At 37.0% G+C, this 23110-nt stretch overlaps 1 protein-coding gene and 1 pseudogene across 1 annotated transcript in view; one reads left to right on the plus strand and one right to left on the minus strand.

Annotated features, from left to right (window-relative positions):
- The window catches only part of LOC102829695 (neuron navigator 3-like), a 301006-nt gene that overhangs the window by 117110 nt on the left and 160786 nt on the right, over positions 1-23110 (plus strand). The window lies entirely within an intron of this gene.
- Positions 16768-17971, minus strand: LOC102828525 (annotated as a pseudogene).

The following is a 23110-nucleotide window of genomic DNA, read 5'->3' on the forward strand; positions in this document are numbered from 1 at the left end:
ATTCAAATTCACCAGTCGCTCCTCAGAAACCCTATACTGGGTTGCTATTAGTCAGAACCAAGTTGATGGTACTGAACAACAACATTTATTTAATGCCAAACATAGGAAGTCCTATGTGTGGCATTATAAGATAAGCTGACCACAAAGTCAGCACTTCAAACACACCTGCAGTTACTCAGAAGCCCTGTACAGAGTTGCTGTAAGTTGGAACTGACTTGATGGTGCTTAGCAACAGCAACAACCAAACATAGACAACTTGAGTGAACTGCACTTGAGGATTAGAAGGACAAATATTTAAATAAGTAGCAGCAAGAGAGCTGGATAGGCAAGAACAAAAGGACTCAGAAGGTAGTGCATTTGATTGTATTCTAGAAACTAGATAGAAGACCACTGTGGATGGAGCACAGTAAGGGGTATTTGGAGGGGAAGACAGAATCCTGATTAATTAGATTCAAGGTAAGGGTTTGTACATCAAAGTAAGTTAGTCCAGGAGATGTTGAACAACTTTGAAAGCAGATTGTGACATGATCTTATAAATGTTAAAAAGACTATGCTATATACTTCCTGAGTGTTATAGGATAGTTAAGTTTTGATCTCCAATTTGGTGCTGGGAATATGCATGCAAAAGCTGGACAGTGAATAGGGAAGACCATAGAAGAACTGATGCTTTTGAGTTATGGTATTGGAGGAGAATATTGAAAGTGTCATGGGCTGCCAAAAGAACCAATAGATCCGTTTTGGAAGAAGTACAGCCAGAGTGCTCCTTGGAGGCCAAGATGGCCAAACTTTGTCTCTCATACTTTGGACATACTGTCAGGAGGGAACAGTCGCTGGAGAAGGATGTCATGTTTAGTAAGGTGGAGGATCAGAGAAAAAGAGGAAGACCCCGAACAAGATGGATTGGCCAAGCGACAGCATCGATGGACTCAAGCATGGCAACAGCAGTGAAGCTGACCCAGGATCGGGCAGTGTTTTGTTCTGCTGTACATAAGGTCGCTATAGGTCAGTACCAACTTGATGGCACCTAACAACAAACAACAACAAAAATTAAACAAAATGGTTATTATAGAAGAAGAAACTAGATTAAAGGCTAGAGGGAAAAAGATGAGAAATCATGTTTTGACATATCAAGTTTGTTTTGTATGTTGAACATCAACAAATCCCTGAGTGGTGCAAACCATTAAATTCTCCACTACTAGCAAAGTTAGTGGTTCAAATCTATCAGCTGCTCCTCAGAAATGCTATAAAGGGTATCAATGAGTCAGAACCAACTTGATGACACTTACCAGCAACAATAAAGCCAAAAGGTAATGGTTCCAACCCTCACAAAAGCACCTCAGAAGGCAAACCTGGAAATCTGCTTCTGAAAGGTCACAACCTTGAAAACCCTATGGAGCAGTTCTACTGTGCACACAGGAGGCTTCCATGTCTCAAGGTAAACAGCAATCAGCAACAGCATTTGCAACTGTGGTGCTGTGAGATGAAGCACTAGACCGCAAGGTGATTTTGAGTCACAAGGTCGGGGTTCAAACTCAACAAGGCCCCCTAGAAACCCTATACAGGTCTCTATGAGTCAAAACCAACTCAACAACAATAAGTTATTGAAAGTTCTAGTGTGACACTATATTATAAGTACTAGACTGCTCAACCTTACCAGCTACTCCTAAGAAACCCTATATGGTACAGTCAGTATGAGTTGTAACTAACTCCACTGCACTTAACAACAAAAACATAGGCAATGGAACCTGTATTTTTTAAGGTCAGAAGAAAGACGTGGGTTAGAACATACCTGCTGTTGATGTGTGTTCTGTCAAGTTCATTCTGATTCAAACCCTCACCCTGACCCTGTTACCAAGAATGACTGAAGGTTTTGAACAACTGACCTATGGTTAGAAGCCCAATGCTTATCCTATAGTGCCATATCAGGGTCCAGAATATACCTAGTGTGTGTTGTTATTAAGTGATACCTTCAAATTGGTTCTGACTCCTAGAAAACCGGTGTAGGCTTTCTGAGGTGCAGCTAGTGAGTTTGAACCACTGACCTTGTGGTTAGCAATCCAGTGCTTCTCCTACCATGTCTCACCAGGATTCTTACCTAGTGTGTATTGTTGTTGTTAAGTGTCATCATTCTGACTCATAGCTACCCTGAATAGGGTTTCCAAGGAAACCTAGCTTGGAGTTTGAATTATTAATTTTGTCATTCAAACTGATCTTGCTGTGTAGTATTTACCCTAGAGTGTCACACCAGGACTCCACTTTGTTGTTATGTGCCATTGAGTCAGTTCTGACTCACAGTGACCCTATATAAGGTTTCCACGGAGCAGTTGGTAGGATTGAACCACTGAACCGCTGATCTTGTGGTTCACAATTCAGTGCTTATCCTACAATACCACAGTAGGACTCCAGCGCTCCCTATAGTGTATAGGAAATCGTTAAAAAGATAGATAAGGATGAAATCTCCCATCAGGTCACAAGACCTGAGGTTCTAACAGTGAGTGATACCCATATTTATGTAATGGGCAGAGCTGTACAAGTCAGAAAAGGGAAAGAGTGGTGAGAATATAACTCATGAATCTCATAATAGTGTTTTGTTAATCATTATGGTAGTTATTATAATTGAATCTATTTTACTTGAACTAATACAGTGGGATAGGGTAAAGTGAGAGAACCAGAATGTGGAAGAAGCTGTCAAATGCTTCAACATCAAGTAGAGTTAGTTGTAGACTAGTTGGTATAGTGGAATGAGGGAATTAGATAAACAGGCATTGGTGATAAACAGGTATTGGTGATTTTTTGGTGAACATTCTCTATAGAATAATAGTGTGATAAGGAGTAACTGAAAGGCAAAGGTCTCCAACAAATCTTGAATAATATTTCTAGAAGAGAAGAAGAAAATTACATCGTTTGAGAGCAAGATAGGATGGCAAGTTCCTATTGATGTCATGTTGCTGAGTACCGTCAAACTAATTCCAACTCAAAGCGATCCTGTATAGGGTTTCCAAGGAGCAGCTGATGGGATTGAACTGCTGACCTTGTGATTCGCAGTCCATTGCTGATCCTACAGCACCACACCAGGAGTCAAGTTCATATTAGGATGAGAAATAAACAGAGAAAGAAGAAGAAGTTGAGGATGAAAGGAGAATATAATGAGATGAGGAAACAAGTGATGATGCCAAGTCATGAGTAAAGTAGCAGACAAGAAAATGTGAAGTCCTTATGAAGTTTTTAAAAATCTTGGAAAGGAATGGGAATTCATTTTGCTTTATGTCATGTCATAAAGTGGTATTATTGAGTGGATATATGAGCATTTAGAAGTGGAAATAGATATTGAAGGAATTAAAGTAAATATGATAGCTTCAGATTTTTAGATGATGCTAATGGTTTATTTACCATGTGATTCTGTGATTCGCTAATTCTCTTATAACATATATATGTGTGTGTGTGTGTGTAATCCTGGTGTGGTACTGTGGGTTAATGTGCTAAACTGCCAAGTCAGTTTAAACTGCAAAGTTGACGGCTCAAGCTCACCAGTCGCTCCTTGGAAACCCTTCACAGGGTCACTATGGGTTGGAACTGACACAACAACACTAAATAACAACAACCGATATATGGGTAAATATTTATATATGTGTGTTTTGTTGTTTTTTTTTTAAATGCCATCAAGATTATTTTGATTCATGACAAACTTGTATAGTGTTTTCTAGGAGTGGCTGGTGGGTTTGAACCACTGACCTTGCAGTTGAAAATGACGCTGTGGTCCAATGCATTAATGTGAAGCACCACACCAGGACTGACCCCCTCTAACAAGAATTCTGTCAAATATTGTGGTCCAAAGACCACAAATGAAAGTGATTCATTATTATTATATAAATTTCAAGAATTTATTAACACTAATATTAAGACTTTTGATTCATTTTTATTTTAAGTTTCAAAGTCATGGTAGATTTCATAATGAACTTAACACTCAACTCATCATGAAAAACAAAACAAGTTTAGTTTATAGGAGCTTATTAAACCCTATATTTGATGTTATCCAGAGATGAAGTTACTAATATGGACAACACCTGTTGAATAGTTTCTAGGTGGGCGGTATCAAGATTCAAAATATATGCTTCATGCCACAACTTTGATGAGCTTACGTGAGGAAATAAATTAGTAAACTATAAATACCAGGAATGTCCAGAATGCTCAGCAGATTAAAAATAGCAGGGAAAAAAAAAATGCCCAGCATTTATTTGAAATATGAGGCACAAGTGCAAGATTCTTAGACAAAAATGTAAGACATGTAGGAGAAATGTTTTTAAAATAAATCTTTATTTTAAAATAGACCATTACATTTAGGGAGCTTTATACATGCATATAGGGATTGAGGAATTTGATATGGGAAATAGTTGCAAACCAAGAATTTGGTCATATGACAGAGCTTAGTGTCTGGCTCACGTGGTTCCCAGATTGTCCTTTCTCTTTCTCACTCTTTCCCCTTCTACCTCATTTTAGGAATTTATTGTTTTTAGCCACAATATTCAAAAATTTTTGATATCACATCATGTTATTTAAAGTTTTCTACATGAGGATTTTTGGAATGGTCTTATCGCTTCTTTTTTCATTGTAAAAGATGAAAATTTAATTTGAGTGTTTTGCCCATCTAATTAATTCTATACCTCATTGATTGTGGCTGTTACAGATTTCACAGGCATCTTTATTCCATGCATATCATTTATAGATAAGTGAAAATGAAATGATTTTTAATCATGTAACTGTTACATTCTTTTATCAGTATTCTGTCCTTTAAAGTCTTAGTATTTTCAGTAACTGCTTATAAACATTACTTTTTTTTTTCAAGGTTTTATTGTGAATTATGCGATAGTTTGCATGGGAGAACATTAGCTTTACATTCGCCCTATAGTATATCATTTCATTGCCATGGTTATAATCCCCTCCATACATCATCAACTAACCAAAGGGTATATACCCTGCAAGCCTGCCCTCCCTCCCCTGCCCCGGCCATCAGCACACAACCCCTCTCCCTCTCTGGGTCTAGAGTCCCCAGCTTCTCCATCTCTCCACATCATCATCTTTGCCTCCATCTCTGGCATCACTGCTTCTCCGGGTAGGGTCCCACTCTCTGCTCTTCTTCCTTGATGGCCCCAGGGACCTCTGCTCCTAGACTGAAAAGTTAATCACTCCCCTCCTTACTAGAAAGCATCTACCTTTACATTTCCAACCCTCACAATCAGTCCTGATAACAATTATTCACTATTGTATCACAAGCGACCTATCCACATTATAGTTATTACTTGTTGAAAGGAACTTTTCAGCTAAGTGGAGAAGATGAGGTTAATAACCAAATAGGGAAGAGATAAAATTTTATAAGGCTCTTAAAGGTTTAATATAGTTTTATAAATGGCACACTGCAGGATTGTAGTACTGTGACTCATAGGAGTGAAATCTTGCTAAGTTAGTCTATTTATGTGATACCCCTATGATTTTTTAAATTGTTCATCTTCTGGAATGACTAGAAAAAGATAGCTTAATAAAGACAAATACTTTCATACATACAGATATAGGTCAGATCTCTCTAGAAACACCAAACAAGAGCTATTACTTTATAGCTCACTTAATGATTTCATTATTTTCAAATGAACTCAAATGCTGGCACCATAGGAAAAACACTGAACTTCTAACCCCAAGATCTGTTCTTGTAACTCACCAGACACTCCTCAGAAACCCAATACAGGGTCTCTCTATGAGTTGGAACCAACTTGCTGAGAATTAACACCACCAAAAACAGCTAGTATTAGGAAACTTTTATTTAAGGTATTAGACTATCGACCTGGTAATTTTAAAAACTGAGTTTGTCTGCAGAAGTTACTCTGTATAAGAGGAATTTAATGTTAAGTCATTGAAGTAATGTGGAGGCATTGAGAAGAAATTTAGCAGGTTCATAGAACAGTGGTAACTGTAATTCTAATTCTAATGATTTAACCCAGGGGATACAAGGAGAAATCATTGAAATACTTCACTGCTGTTCATTTAAACAATGAGAAAATTGGAATGATGATCTCTCAAATTCATTGGTACTATAATTTATTAAATTGATGCATCAAAATATCAAATACCATAAGTTCTCTTCAGTGAAATATATGAGAGTTTTCAATCTTCACTGATTTTAAAAAGTATTTTCGTAGTAAGGTGAATAGGGTATTTCTTAAAATGCATTATTAAATCTGATTCACTGATTTTAAAAAAAGTTATTTTCATAGTAATGTGAATAGGGTATTTTTAAAAATGTATTATTAAGTCTGATTCACAAAGAAAACCAATATATTAGAAACTTAAAAAAAAAAAAAAAGTAGTAGAAATTAACTGATCTGGTGAGCTATCTTTTTACAATCATTCCAGAACATTGAAGACATTTCTAAACTGGCAGGCGTGTCAGGTGACTGGTCTAATTTAGCAATAGTCCACGTCTATGTGTCACAGTGCTGGGATCCTTTAGTGTGTCATTTATAAGTAGAAGCTGAATGAATATTAAAGTTATAAGAATATTCAGTGGTATTAACTTTACGTTAGAGATGAAATAGTTTTAAATCTGTTCCTATGTTTGTTATCAATATTTATATTCGTTTTTATTATTATAATGATAAGTGGAACTTAAAGTAACTTGTTCTGGTTTCGATTCTAGATTCCATGAACAACATTTTTTGTTGTTTCTTTTTGCTTTCATTTTTGAGAGAAGATTTAAGGCATTTTAAGGTAAATTAGGAAGTTTTATATACGAATATAACCACTAGAAAATAACATAAATATCTCCTGGTGTGGCACTTGTGAGTTAATGCGCTGGACTGCAAAGCTGGTTTGAACCGCAAAGTTAGCAGTTGCTCCTTGGAAACCTTATGCAGCGTCGCTATGCCTTGGAACCGACTCGATGGCATTTAACAACAATAACAATTATATGTTTGAATATTAACCACTTAAATATTTAGTATGTTCCTTATTTTAGTATTTTTCACTTAAACTATAATTATTTCCCACTGATAGGTCATTATACCAGTAAGCATAAGATACAACTGTATTCAACATTAATGATATATTTTTAATAGTTTTTTAAAATAATTTTAGACCTTTTGATCTTCAGGAAATTTGTTTCTTACTGTTCTATCTTTCCTAAACCTCTGAGACACTGAAATTTAGTAGAGGCATTTCACTTATAATAAACAGTGATAATATGTAACAGTTGTTATTGCTTTTAAGTGCTGTTGAATTGGTTCCGACTCAGCGACCCTGTATAGGTTTTCCGAGGAGCAGCTGGTATATTTGAACCCTCGCTGTTGTGGTTCACTGTCTAGTGCTGTTCCTACAGCACCACACCAGGAGTCCATATGTAACAGTTGTTGTTGTTGTTAAGTGCCGTCGAGTTGGTTCCGACCCATAGCGACTCTGTATAGGATTTCCGAGGAGCAGTTAGTGAGCTTGAACTGCCAACCTTGCAGTTCAAACGGCTTTGCAGTCTGGCGCATTAACCCACAGCACCACACCAGGACTCCATATGTAACAGTAAGACAATGAAAAAGCAGTGTTTAGAAAGCAAAATATAAAGGAAAACTTGAACTGCTATATTCTTAGCTTAGAAAAGTTGTGTTGGTTAAATAACTATATTTAAAAAAATGTCTCTGATAAGAGAGAGAGAGAAAAAAAAGAAAAGAAACAGGGGAATCTTTGCACTTGACCACAATCTAATCTAAGAAGTTTAACTCTGCTCAGGTACATTATTTGAAATTTTATAGAAGATAATTGCTTCATGTATTTATATTTTCATGATTTCAGTAATCAAGTCAGTTAAACTGACTTGTATGGGTAGAAATAGACAAAACTCATGACCAGCCTAGTGAAACTTCAAAAAATATTATTTTCCATCTGATTTATGTGAATTCATTTGCAAAAGTAATAACTATTCAACAAAAATAAAGAATTTTAGACGTGTACCTGAGAATTCAACAGTATTATTAGTATTCCCAGTATAAATAAGCATTCTTTCTTTCATGCTATATCTGTTTCTTCTATCTATGGTTAGTGTAGTGTTGTTGTTGTTAAGTACCATCGAGTTGATTCCAACGCATAGCAACCATGTATAGGGTTTCCAAGGAGCAGCTGGTGAGCTTTGAACCAATGACCTTGCAGTTCAAATGGCTTTGCAGTCTGATGCATTAGCCCACAGCGCCAAACCAAGACTCCATGGTTAGTATAAAAGTTCTAGACTACAGGTCACAAGATTGATGGTTCAAGCCCGCCAGTCACCAAGGGGAAAGATGAGGCTTTCTACTACCACAACACTTAGGAAAGCCTATACAGAGTAACCATGAGGTGGACTGATGCAAAAGCACTTAACAGCATGGTAGAAATATATATTCTAATGGGACTGGGAAAGAGGTAAACATATATATGATCGATAGAATTTTGATATCTAGTGTGTTATTGTACAGGTCATTGTATGAGTGTTCTGTGGTTTCTTTGACAAATTTCCACAAACCTGGTCATTTAAAACCACAGAAATGTATAGCTTCATAAGTCTAAAATTAAAAAACGAAAGGTTGATGGGTCAAACTAACCAGATGCTCCTCGGAAACTCTATGCAAGATCGCTATGAGTTGGACCAACTTGATGGCACTTCACAACAACAACGATACACTAAAACTGAGAGGACTGCTCTCCCTGTAAAGATGCTAAGAAATAATTGATTCCTTGTCTTTCCAACTTCTGGTGACTGCCAGCATTCCTTGGTTTCTGACTGCATCAATTAATTTATCTGTTAATCTTCCACATTTAAAAGGTGCATTGGAAATGTATAAAGGAATGTAGAAACTGTTAAACTTTGCACATTTAGACTATGTATAGACCAAAGAGAGTATGTGTATTATTTATAAACAGTTTTATCTTTTAACTCAACCAAATATTCATTGAGTACCTAGACCATAGAAGAATAGATGCATTTGAATTATGGTGTTGAAGAAGAATATTGAAAGTACCGTGAATTTGTAGAAGAATGAGCAAATTTCTCTTGGAAGAAATACATGCAGGAAATGCCTTTGAAATGAGGATAACAAGACTTCACCTGTCTTTCTTTGGACATGATGTTAGGAGGGGTCAGTCCCAGGAGAAGGACATCATACTTGGTAGGGTGGAGGTTCATCAATAAAACAAGACCCCAATGAGAGGGATTCACACAGTGCAGCAACAATGACCTCAAGCATAACACCAGCTGTGAGGATAGTACAGACTGGCAGTCTTTTATTCTACTGTGCATAGGATCTCTATGAGTCAGAACTAACTTGATGGAACCTAACAACAGCAACAAGGCCAGGGGCAGACTGGGGAACAGACCATCAATTACTCATATGCAAATTCAAACTGAAGCTGAAGGAAATGAAAACAAGTCCACTAGCCAAAAATATGACTTTGAATTTATCCCACCTGAATTTAGAGATCATCTGAAGACAGATTTGATAATATAACACTAAAGACTGAAGACCAGAAGAGTTGTGGGATAACATCAAGAACATTATCCATGAACAAAGCAAAAAGTCATTGAGAAGACAAGAAAGATGAAAAGGTCAAAATGGATGTCAGAAGAAACACTGAAACTTGCTCACCAGCATAGAGATGTTAAAGCAAATGGAAGAATTAAGGAGGTACAAGAGCTGAACAGAAAATTTCAAAGATCAGCTCAAGAAGATAAAGCCAAATATTATAACAAAATGTGCAAAGATCTGGATTCAGAAAACCAAAAAGGAAGAACATGCTCAGCATTTCTCAGGCTGGGAGAACTGAAGAAAAAAATCAAGCCTCGACTTTCGTTATTAAAAGATTCTTTGTACAAATTACTGAATGATGCAGGGAGCATCAAGAAAAGATAGAAGAAATACACAGAGTCACTTTACCAAAAGGAAATGGTTAATGTTCAACCATTTCAAGAGGTAGCATATGATCCAGAGCCAATGATACTGAAGGAGGAAATCTAAGGTGCATTGAAGGAATTGGCAAAGAGCAAGACACCAGGAATTGATATTGAATAATAATTGAATTTTTCAAGAAAGTGGGGTAGCCCAGGAGGCACTCACTCATCTCTGCCAGGAAATTTGGAAGACAACTATCTGGCCGACTGATTGGAAGCGATCCATATTTGTGCCCTTTCCAAAGAGAGGTGACCCAATGGAATGCGGAAATCAGCTGACAATCTCTTTGATATCCCATGCAAGTAAAGTTTGCTAAAGGTAATTATGAAATGACTACAATCATACAGTGACAGAGAACTTCCAGAGGTTCAAGCCAGATTCAGAAGAGGCTGTGGAATGAGGGATATCATTGCTGATGTCCGATGAATCTTGGCTGAAAGCAAGAGAATATCAAAAAATGTTTACCTGTGCTTTATTGACTATGCAGAGACTTTTGATTGTATGGATCATGACAAGCTATGGCCAACATTGTGAAGTATGAGTATTCCAGAACACTTAATTGTGCTCATGAGGAATCTGTACCTGGACCAAGAGGCAGTTGTTCAAACAGAACATGGGGACACTGAATGGTTTAAAATTAAGAAAAATGTGCGACAAGGTTTTATTCTTTCACCATACTTACTCAACCTGTATGCTGAGCAGATAATCCAGGTTATATGAAGAAAAACATGGCATCAGGATTGGAGGAAGACTCATTAACAACCTGCGATATGCACATGATACAACCTTGCTTGCTGAAAGTGAAGAGGACTTAAAACATTTACTGATGAAGATCAAAGAGCCTTCAGTATGGATTACATCTCAATGTCAAGGAAGCAGAAATCCTCACCACTGGACCAATAAACAACATTCTTATCAAAGGAGAAAAGATTGAAGTTGTCAAGGACTTCATTCTCCTTGTATCAACTATCAACACTTATGGAAGCAGCAGTCAAGAGATCTATCGGCATATTGCAGTAGGCAAATCTGCTGCACAAGACCTTTTTAAAGTGTTGAAGAACAAAGATGTCAGCTTGAGGACTAAGGTGCGCCTGACCCAAGCCATGGTATTTTCAATAACCTCATATGCATGTGAAAGCTGGACAGTGAATGAGGAAAACCATAGAAGAATTGATGCTTTTGAGTTATTGTGATGGATGAGAATATTGAAAGTGCCAAAAGAAACAATAGATCCATTTTAGAAGAAGTGTAGCCAGAGTGCTCCTTGGAGGCCAAGATGGCCAAACTTCGTCTCTCATATTTCGGACATATTGTCAGGAGGGGCCAGTCACTGGAGAAGAATATCATGTTTGTTAAGATGGAGGGTCAGAGGAAAAGAGGATGACCCCCAACGAGATGGATTGGCCAAGTGGCAGCATGGATGGACTCAAGCATGACAATAGTAGTAAGGTTGGTCCAGGATTGGGCAGTGTTTCATTCTGCTGTGCATAAGGTTGCTATGGGTTGGTACTGATTCGTGGCACCTAACAACAGCAACAGCAACAGTTTGTGTGAGACACTCTGTTCTAGTCAGCTACCAATCATGAACACGACCTCTTTAGCATGTTAAAGATCAAAAATATCTCCTTGAGGACTAAGGTCCACCTAACTCAAGCCATGGTATTTTCTCATATGCATGAGAAAGGTGAACTATGAATAAGGAGAAACAGAGAGGACTTGATGGATTTAAATTTTGGTGTTGATAAAGAATAACGAATATACCATGGACTGTCAGAAGAATGAACAAATATGCTTTAAAAGAAGCACCTATTGGATTTTTCCTTGAAAGTGACAATAGTGAGACTCTCTTGTACTTTGGACATGTTGTCAGAAAGGACAAACTTCTGCTTGGTAAATTGAGGGTCAGCAAAAATGAGGAGGGTTCTCAATGAGATGAGTTGACACAATCTCAGCAGCAATTGACTCAAACATAACAGTAAGTGTGAGGCTAACTCAGGAACAGATACGTTGTGTTCTGTTGAACATAGGATTACTATGAGTTGTAACCAACTTGAAGGCACGTAACAACATCAATCCTGTGAAGAACTTGAGTCAGAGTGGGGAAGTGGCACAGTCGGAGTGTCTCTTTCAGGGGTCTGCAACGTTGTATGTCAAAAAACATCTAGTACATGGGAAACTGAAAAGATGGAGTTTGAATTCTGCCTTTGCTATTTATTAAGTGCCTAAACTTGTAAAAAAGAAATAAAAATCTATCTCTTTGAGGTTCTACTGAATGAAAATAATGATGACAGTTTCAACAGGGTTTATGGCAAAGATGAGGAAAAGAGTTTTATTTAGAGTAAATAGTATAATTTTAAAACTCTGTATGAACTCCCTTCCAGGGCTTGGCTGTTGGTTGATGGAGTAAAAACTCAAGAAGGAATTTCTAAACCATTCTCCTTGTTTCCATTCTTGACATAGTACAGCTTGTGGCTTATACCCCCTAGTGTGCTATAAAGGTAGTGGCTACAATTGGCAACTTAATATGAAATAGACTAAAATAAAATATTTAAAAATAGAGTGCATTTTAGATGTTGTTAAGTGCCGTCAAGTCGGTTCCAACTCATAACAGTCCTATATAAGGTTTCCAAAGAGCAGCTGGTGGGTTTGAACTACTGACCTTGTGGTTCATAGTCCAGTGCTGATCCTGCAGTGCCATACCAGATAGTGTGGATAAAAATTGGTTTATGAAAATATTTAGTGTCTATAAATACTACCATGTATTATGTGGTCATAAAAATATGTCTTAAATATAACACCCGCCCTTTAAGAAGCCCAGACTCTTAGTGTGACTTGGAGGGTGTTTTCTCCTCATTGATCTCTGTAGCTTAGCTTTCTGCCACCACCTGTTTCCAGACTTCAGGATTCTTGCTCCTAGAGCCCCCTTTACCTGACTTTTCTTCCTACACTAGTTCTTCAAACTGATTTGAAGTTTACCAGCCTTGTGAATTACCAGTTTGTTGAGTTTTTTTCCCATTGGTAAACAAGTAAGTTGTAAAGAAAAACATAAGTGACGTTCAATTATAAGCTTTCTCAACTATTGTGAATGCCTTTTAGATCCCTTAACCTGTAATGTCAACTACAGTCAGTTCACAAGTGCTCTTTTGGGTTCACATCATACAAAATCCCTCCTATGGCTAACCCAGTCTGCCTTTCAGCATTCCCTTTAATTATCAAAATAACAGGAGTTAGGAACATGGAATTTGTTTTTGACATTTCTCTCTGTATGGCATGAATAAGTCAGTTTAGTTCTTTGAGCAACATTTTTCTAATTATCAAATGGTAAAATAATGGCAACTTCAGAAGGAAATAGCTGCGTGCCCATGTGAAATGAATATAGCTGAGTTGCTGATCACTTTCTCCGTTCCTAGTTCCGTGACCTCGTATCTGGAGTCAGCTCTTCTGCATGCTTCTCTTGAAGTCAGCCCTTCTCCAATTGCAGCATTGATCCTATTTATGTTACAATTCTCTATCCTTTAAAACTATTTTGCTAGAGTTTGGGATATTTCCAATGAAAAAGTTTTGTTGAATGTAAATGAATAAAAGAAATCGCTTAAAATTTTTTACAAAAGCAAAAAGTGTACATTTTATTTTAATACTTCAGATAAATTATTTCTGATTACTTTTGGGGGGTTAAAATCTATATCATAATTGGAGTTCTATGATAAAATGGCATTTGTTCATACAAAGCAGTCTTTTTTTTTAAAGTAGTGTTGATTGATCCAATTTATATAATGACATTAGTAGTACAGGCCACAAAGGAAGGATCTACCATTTCATATCCACCAAAGGAGGGGTGACTTATATCCTCTATGTATGAGTCACAACAACAGTTTTTAGAGTTTCAGACATGTCTTAACCAGATATGATGTCTGCTATAGAGAGAAGTTGATGTCTTTGAAGTAATATGCCTGCTGCCTGGTTTACAATGACTTAACCTTTCATATCACAAGTATAGACTCCCAGCCAGTGCAGATCTGCCTGTCTGTAGAATCACAGAAAGTCAGCATTAGCATGATTTATTCACAACCATCCATCCTTGTGAAGAATTTTATTTCTGGTTTCTCTGATTGACATTCCTTTCCCATGCCTATCTGTTGGTGTTAAGTGCTGTAAGTTGGTTTCAACTCATAGTGACCCTGTATTAGTGTTTCTGAGAAGCAACTCGTGGCTTTGAACCACCAATCTTGTGGTTAGCAGGCCAGTGCTTATCTTATAGGACAACTCCAGGACTCCATCCTTGTTAGCCTTATCAGTATCTGACTTAGCCTTCTAGTCCAAATGGCACTTCTTTTGCAAAGCTTTCCCCAAGTTTGTAGTGAAGACAGATAATTCTATTACTTCATTGCCATATAGTGTTGCTTATAATTCTTTTTTGAAATTTATATTATGCCTTGTGTTATGGTGACTTATAAATCTTTTCTGTCTCCTTAGCTATTTTACAAGCTCACAAAAGCAAAGACCTTATAACTCATTTTTACATTCCTTCCCCATTTAGTAGAGGTTTATGCCCATAACAATCAGTCAGTAGTCACTGAATGAATGAATCACTCAATGCTAAGTGTTTACACCATGGTTTAAGCTTAATCACAAACTACGAGGTTGACATTAATCATATCCATATACTCAGTACTTAAATATACTTTCCATTTCATATCTAAAAATAAAAAGGATATAAACCTGTGAATCTGCAGGATAAAATTTTGTTAATTTTGTGAAAAATGTATCTAGTGATATAACCCAAACAAATCATACCCATTTTGCAGAAGAAATAGGTAACAGGTTGCCTGGCATAAAATATGAAACATAAAGTGTATGCATTCGATAAAGAATTGTGCTAATTAAAAATACAACATTGCTTTTAGAGTAGTTCATTCAACCCTGAAGCGCATAAATATAAGTATATCTAAAACACATTCTGTATATGATTTGTTGAAGACACACACTGACCCAAGGTTTAAAAAAATGTTGAAGGGACAGTCATACTCTTTACTGTCTTGCATTTTTGTAAACATAGATAATGAAAGCCCTTCCTGAAACTTTTTTTTTTTTGTATTGAATGATAAATTTGTAAACTTAATGTTCATAATTTTTTTTTTAAGTTTTTATTGTGAATTAAGTGAAACTTTACAGGGCAGATCATCAGTTTCACATTCAGCAAATCATATACTTTGTTTCATTACAATAATTATAATCCCCACCATGTACCATCAATTAACAGTATTTCTCTCTATTCATTTTAGCTTTTTTAAAAAAACAACAACAACAAAAACACTCAGACATATATAATAATTTACACCACCAAAGGCCATATTCTGCAAGCCTGCTTCCTGGGCACCAGCTCTCAGTCCCTCTCTTTCCATGAATCTAGAGTCCTCGGCTGCACCCTATCACCAAGTCCCCATCTCCCCATCCTTCATGCTTCTCTGGATAAGGTCCTGTATTCCACTTGTGTTCCTCTCCTTTGATGGCCCTGCTGTCCTCTGCTTCCTTCCCCTTTTTAAAGCTAGTTTGTGATTTAGCAATTAGGCATGCTGATATTTAGCAAGTTTGTAAGAGTCTGAAATTAGACAAGCAAAGACATTTCTGTTTTGAAATGCCGTCTTCCATTTTTTATGGAAGCTGTTGAAAATACTTGAAATCTATAAACACTCTTTAGAAAATATGAGGCCTATGTAAATCCCTTGACATTTTATATTTGTAACAGTGAGCACATTATCAAGCACAAGTAAGTTGAATAGATACTCAGTGAATGAATAAATGAATTGTTCTATTTTATAAAGCATGGATAAAAATACTTTAAATGATCATGTTCTAAGACACTAGTGGTGGTGGTGTGCAATGGAGTCAGTTCCAACTCATAGCGACCCTACATAGGGTTTCCAAGGTGGTAAATCTTTACAGAAGCAGAAAGCCTCATCTTTCTCCCATGAAACAGCTGGTAGTTTCCAGCTGCTGACCTTGAGGTTAGCATCCCAATTTGTAACCACTATGCTAGAAACCCATATATATATTGAACAACTTCTATTAAATTTCTTTAGTCTCTTCAATATAGAAAATACACAGCAGTCCTCATTTGTATTTATTCAAACTCATGTAACTGAGATTTGATATAGGCCATTATTATAATAAATAGTTTTTATTGAATATATAAGTCTCAAGGCTCAGTGTACCCATCTGTTTTGATATTCCTGAAGATATTGACAGGATCCAAGACATAAAACTTTTTGTTTTATATTCATTATGTGGCCACTGTTTTCATGCCTATCCAGAGTATTGAATTTGACATGAAATATGGAGGCAAAATAGATGTGTGATGCCAATAAAATGTAAGCTACAAATACAAAACAGGATCCAAGAAATTGTGCAGAACATTATAGTAGACAAGTAAAAGTACTTGGAGTGACTGTTTATGAGCTAAATATGTAAACTTACCTACCACAAAATGAGAAATGTGGTGTCCACATAACTCAGAATGATTTTTTTGTGTAATACTGTTATAAAAGAATATGTGTGTGTGTGTGTGTGTGTGTGTGTGTTTAAAGAGTTTAGCATAAGGTACAGAACGCAGCCCACATTTAATAATTCATGAACACAACTGTCATAAATACAAATAAAGAAAAGTGCAATGATGGTAGCTATTATCAGGGATAGAAAACCTTATATAAACTGTAATCTAAATGTTGTTTATTGTAGTGTTGACCCTAGAGGTCTATGTAATTTGAAGATTCTCCATTGATTTTTTTATAATCAATCTTTACCATTAAATTATCATTCATGACCATGCCCCCACATGGGAAATGGTCAGTGAGTATCTGTAGAATACAATTTATTGTCTTCTCCTCCACTCAGAAGTAACTCTGTATCTGTCCAGTCTGCACCCAGAACTTCATGAGCAGCCATATCATAGAGAGGAACTTTACTACTTCTTGTATCCCACAGTTTGACAGTTATATAAAGAACCTGAGATTAGTTACTGTTCATGAGTAAGACACCACTTTACTGATGTGACCCAGCCAGTATGTGATGTTAGGGATAGTGACACCAAAGAACCATCTTTAGTTCGGGGATTCCATAGTTTAGTATGCCTATCTGTGCTCCCGGATGCTAAACGTTTACAAAGTGATGAATAGGAGATAAAATTAAAAACTTTATTTCCACAAAGTTGACTTAAGACTGTCAGTCTCAATATCCTACACTCTAATTATGTGGCCCTGAGATGCACTGCAAACTTCTTCAGCATCTGACCATAAAAGAAGAAATGGCCTCCGTGTGGCCAGAGAGGGTCACCATGGGAGTCCTTGTTAGCCTCAACTGCTCTGTTTTCTGTTTCTTTCTGGGTCAGTTTATGGGTTCCTCCATTTTGCCTTCATCTGTAGGGACTGTGGATCAGATGTTTAGCATCTTATCCCAGGAGCCACTGCAAAATTTAGTTCTCCGTAGCAGTGTACAGCTTTCATTTTGTTTCTCTCTATAGTCCATTCTCATAAGCGAATAGCATGATCCATGGAAGCACTCAGTCGTAAGCAAGACAAACTATCTTTTTTCACCACATCTTTGACAACATCTGCGTGTCCCACAATTGTCATTATTGACTTTCCTTCCAAGGGCCAGATTCGAGAAGTCTTCTCATAGGAGCCAGTTAAAACCCATTCTTCTGCTTGTGTAACTGAACTGATGCAGTCATCGTGAAACATGCATTGCTCGGGCTGCGGTGCAGTGTACATCTCCACATATTCTAGTTCCACAACCTCTTATGATGAGATGTTTTCCAGTTCCATATGTTGGACCAAAGACATTAGTAGAGACTGGACCTTGACAAGGAAGTTAAAGTCCACATGTTTGTGGAATTCATTTTTGGCCACAATAAGTTTATTAATGATGTTATTAAGTCCAACAATTTCTGAGGCCGTAGGAATTGAAAAAGGAACATTATCTACCATATATTTCTTGTTGTCAGTGTAGCAGCGTGTCTGCATGAGCCATGGTAAGGTGAAAGATGCCCACAGAAAGATATGGGCATTACCTATCTAATCACTTGGTAATACAAAAAGAGGCAGCTCTAAATTCAAGAAGCTATATTTTTAAGACCACAGGAATAACGTTTCAAGTGACTGAATTATGGAGAATCAAGTTCTAATAAAGCAGAAGACAATGTATTACTACAGACTGGTTAGTAAACTTCCTGTCTCCCACCAAACTAGATAAAGCCCTTAGCCACTGGATCAATTTGGACTTATAGTGACTTTAGGGTGGTAGTGGCTGTGTGCCACCGAGTCAGTTCCAACTCATAGCTACCTTGTATAGACTTTCTGAAGCTGTAAATATTTATAGAAGCAGAAAGCCTCATCTTTCTCCTGTAGAACAACTGGTATATTCTTACTACTGACCATGTGGTTGGCTGTCCAGCTTGTAATCCACTCCACTGCCAGGGCTCCTTATAGTGAGTGACCTTATAGTAAAAGTAAACCTGCCCCATTGGATTTTCAAAGCTGTAAATCTTTACAGAAGCAACCTGCTTCATCTGACTCCTGCACAATAGCTGATGATTTTGCCAAGCTTTCATTTAGCATCCGACTACTGTAAGTACTGCGCCACAAGGCCTCCTTTCCCTGTATCCACCTAGAGTAAAGTGAAATGCTATATCATTAATTTATTTGAAGATATATATTAAAGAACTGATTTCTAAACTTTATTGTACTTTGGAATCACCAGAGTTTTTTTGTTTTGTTTTGTTTTGTTTTGTTGTTTTTTTTTAAAGACCTACTAATTGTCTCCTTTCTATGGGACATTCTAATTTAATTAACAGATGTGTGAATTGGGCATCTATCTCTATTTCTTGAAGTTTGGGTCATTCTAACAAATGTAAGGACAATGGTATTAAAATATTGAGAAATACATTCAATGCAGTAGAGATGACTCTCAGAATTGTTGTACTATCTAAAGCAAAATAGACTAAGAAGTTTTTTACACCTTTTCATTGTTGTTGTTGTTGTTATGTGCCATGGAGTTGGTTCCGACCCATAGCGACCCTGTACAGGGTTTCCGAGGCTGTAAAGCTTTATGGGAGCAGAAAGCCTCATCTTTCTCCCATGGAACAGCTGGTAGTTTCGAACTGCCAACCTTGAAGTTCGCAGCCCAATTTGTAACTGCTACGCTATCGAAGCTCCTTAGTTGTTGTGAAATTGACTCTGACTCATGACCACCTTATTTATAACAGAATGATTGTTGGGATGTTAGAATCTACTGATGAGGCTATTGTGGTTATTCTAAGTCCCAGGGCCCATCTTTCAGAACTATACCAGACACTAATCTGTTGTGAAGGATCTTGGTAGTGTATTGGTTACAAGTAGGGCTGCTAACCTTAAGGTCAGTAGTTAGAAACAACCAGCTGCTCCACGGGAGAAAGATGAGGCTTTCTTTACCCGTAAAGATTTACAGCCTCAGAAACCTGTACAGGGTCGCTATGAGTCGGAACCAACTCTATGGCATACTACCACCGCCACCACCACCCATCTGCTGTGATTCATAAAGCTTTCATTGTGGATCAAGTAGATCACCAGGTTTTTCTTGCTATTCCGTCTTAGTCTGTAAACTCAACTGAAACCTTTCTATTATGAATGGCCCTGTTAGTATTTATTTTAAACATCAGTGGCATAGTTTCCAGGATCAAAGCAACACAAGGCATCACAGTATGACAAACTGACAGATGGGTGGTGAGTTTTATACATTAGCTACCTTCTATAAATTTTAAAGACCATTAAAATGATCATGCTTTTGGTGTTGTTATGTGCCGTCAAGTTGGTTCTGACTCATAGCAACCCTATTTACAACAGAAGGAAATAATACTCTTGTGCTTTGCTCACAATTTTGCTTGAGATCATTTTTGCAGCCACTGTGTTAATCCATCTTATGGAAGTTCTTCCTGATTTCCACTGACCTTCATGATGCCCTTCTCCTGGAACTGATCCTTCCTGATAGCATGTCCAAAGTATCTGAAATCATGTCTCACCATACTCACTGCAAAGGAAAATTCTGGTTGTACTTCTTTCAAGAACGACTTGCTCATTTTTCTAGCAGTCCAGGACTATTGACTATTGAATATTCTTTGCCAAATAATCAAGAAATGACTAAAAGGCATTCATTCTCCTGTCTTTCTTGTTCATTGCCAGCTTTTGCATATATAAGAGATGACTAAAAATACCATGACTTGTATCCAGTTCACCTTAGCCTCAAAGTGACATCTTTGCTTTTTACAGTTTTGAAAGATCTTTAGCAGCAGATGTGTCCAATGTAATATGTCTTTTGATTTCTTGACTGCTGCTTCTATGGACTTAGATTGTGGATACAAGTAAAATGAAATCCTTGAAAGCATCAGTCTTTTCTCAATTTATCATGATATTATTTATTGGTTCATTTGTGAGGATTTTTGTTCTTTGATCTTCATCAACAGTAAATGTTTCAAATCTGCTTCACTTTCAACAAACAAGATTGTGTTACTTGCATATCACAGGTTATTAATGAGTCTTCCTCCAGTCCTGTTAGTATTTATTTTAAACATCAGTGGCGTAGTTTCCAGGATCAAAGCAACACAAGGCATCACAGTATGACAAACTGACAGATGGGTGGTGAGTTTTATACATTAGCTACCTTCTATAAATTTTAAAGACCATTAAAATGATCATGCTTTTAGTGTTGTTATGTGCCGTCAAGTTAGTTCTGACTCATAGCAACCCTATTTACAACAGAAGGAAATAATACTCTTGTGCTTTGCTCACAATTTTGCTTCTGAATGCAGTCCAGCATCTCTGATCATTTACTCAGCATACAGATTGAAAACGTACTGGTTTGGTGAACAAATACTAACCTGACACATAAATTTCCTGATTTTAAATCATGCATGTTCACCTTATTAATTTCAAACAACTGCCTCTTGGTTTATGTATGGTTCTCTGAGCAAAATTAAGTGTTTTGGAATTTCCATTCTTCTCAATCTTATCCATAATTTGTTATGATTCATATAGTCCAATGCCTTTTTGTAGTTAATAAAACATCATTCTTATATTCTGTGCTTTCAGTCAAGAAATATCTAACATTAGCAATATCTAACATCATCCCTCATACCATGTCCTGTTTTGAATCTGGCATAAGAATCCAGATCCATTTTCTTACTAGGAGAGATGAGAGTGGAAATCATCATTGAAGAGAAGAGTAGGTTGTTGTATGAGTTTAAATCACCTGGACATTTTCACTACTTAGTTGTACTTGTTGTTAGTTGCTATCAAGTTGCTTCTGATTCATGGTAACCTTATATATTAAAATAATAAAATGTTGCCTAGTTTTGTGCCTTCTTAATGACTATTGATGTGTTTGAGTCCGTTGTTTTTGTTCTTGTTTTAGGTGCATTTGAATTCAACAGAATGAAATACTGCCTGGGCCTGGGCCTTCCCCACAATTGTTGTTATGTTAGAACCCATTGTTGCAGCCACTGTTGTCAACTTACCTGTGATATTTAGGGTTTTGTGTCTACTTGAATGGGTTGGTTTGACAATTCAGATGTGCTATTCCCATGGTGAACTCTATTACAGCATAGTTACCTCTATGATGATTAAATCTGAGCAGTCAATCAATTGAAAGGATGTTTCCATGGGGTTGTGGCCTGCTCTCAGTGTAATGGACAAGCAGAAAAAGCTTGTTTTCTTCTGCTGATAACCTGAGACTCTTCAAGTTTATATCATTTCTTTGAAATAAACTTCTCTTTATACATATATAGATATATATAACATATAAAATACATATACACATATATAAGTTTCACTGGTTTTGTGTCTCTTAGGAAGCCCCCACTCCACGACACCATCCCATTGTGGATATTCATTTGTTGACACTGGCCCTCTGATTTATCAAGCACGATGACCTTCCAGAGTGACTGATAATACTGATAATATGTCTCCCAACCTCACCTCTAAGGAACACTCTGGCTGTACTTCTTCCATGAAAGATGTGTTTGTTCTTCTGGCATTTGTGGTATATTTAGTATTTTTGGCAACAACATAATTCACAGGCATCAATTCTTTTTCTGTCTTTCTAATTATCCAGCTTTCAAATACATATGAAATGATTTTTAACATAGCTTGAGTCATTCACACAGGTATTCATTAAAGGCAGTTGTATAAACAAGGGATGCTATAATTTGTAGCATAGCTTGTCTCTTGAGTCAATTTCTTTTGAGATATAAATGAGAATAAACAATTAATCAGGGATCAGAGGGACCTGACTGCTACCGAGAAAGAAGAACCAGAAGTAGATTGTGTTCCTTGAATTCAGGTTCCCTGCATTGAAACCCTCTTAAACCCAGCACAGGATTGATGACAAATGCCAATCAAGTGTTCTGGAATTCCCATTCTCATAATGTTATCCACAAATTGTCATGATCCTTGCAGCTGAATGCCCTTGCCTGTGATTTTATTGATATTGTTCAATAATTTTCACATTCTATTGAGTCACTGTTCTTAGAAATGTGCATGGATATGTATCTCTTCAAGTAGCTTTGCCAGGTCTCTATCTTTCAGATTTTTTTTGGCATAGAAGAGTGAATGTTTCCAGCATTGCTCCATTGAGATATCTCAATTGGTGTCTCATTGATTTAGTGCTGCTACAGCAGGAATGACATAAGTGGTTGTCTTTATCAAATAGAAATGTATTCCCTCACAGTTTAAGAGACTTAAAAGTTCAAATTTAGAGTATTAGATCCAGGGGAAGGATTTCTCTTTGTCAGTTCTGGGAAAAGGCCCTTCTCTCCTTTCAAAATTGCAGGCTCATCATTCACTGAAGATGCCCATGTGCATTAGTATTAGTTTTCTGTTGTTGTTGTTGCTAGGTGCCATTGAGTCAGTACCGACTCACAGCGACCATATGCACAGCAGAACGAAACAATTTCCTAACCTGGGCCAACCTCACTACTGTTGCCACGTTTGAGTCCATCGATGCTGCCACTTGGCCAATCCATCTCGTTGGGAGTCTTCGCTTTTTCTCTGACCCTCCATCTTACCAAACATGATATCCCTCTCTAATGACTGGTCTCTCCTACCCTCATATTTCGTCCGAAGTATGAGAGA

This window comes from Chrysochloris asiatica, unplaced genomic scaffold (genome assembly GCF_000296735.1).
Source record: "Chrysochloris asiatica unplaced genomic scaffold, ChrAsi1.0 scaffold00387, whole genome shotgun sequence".
NCBI classification, from domain to species: domain Eukaryota; kingdom Metazoa; phylum Chordata; class Mammalia; order Afrosoricida; family Chrysochloridae; genus Chrysochloris; species Chrysochloris asiatica.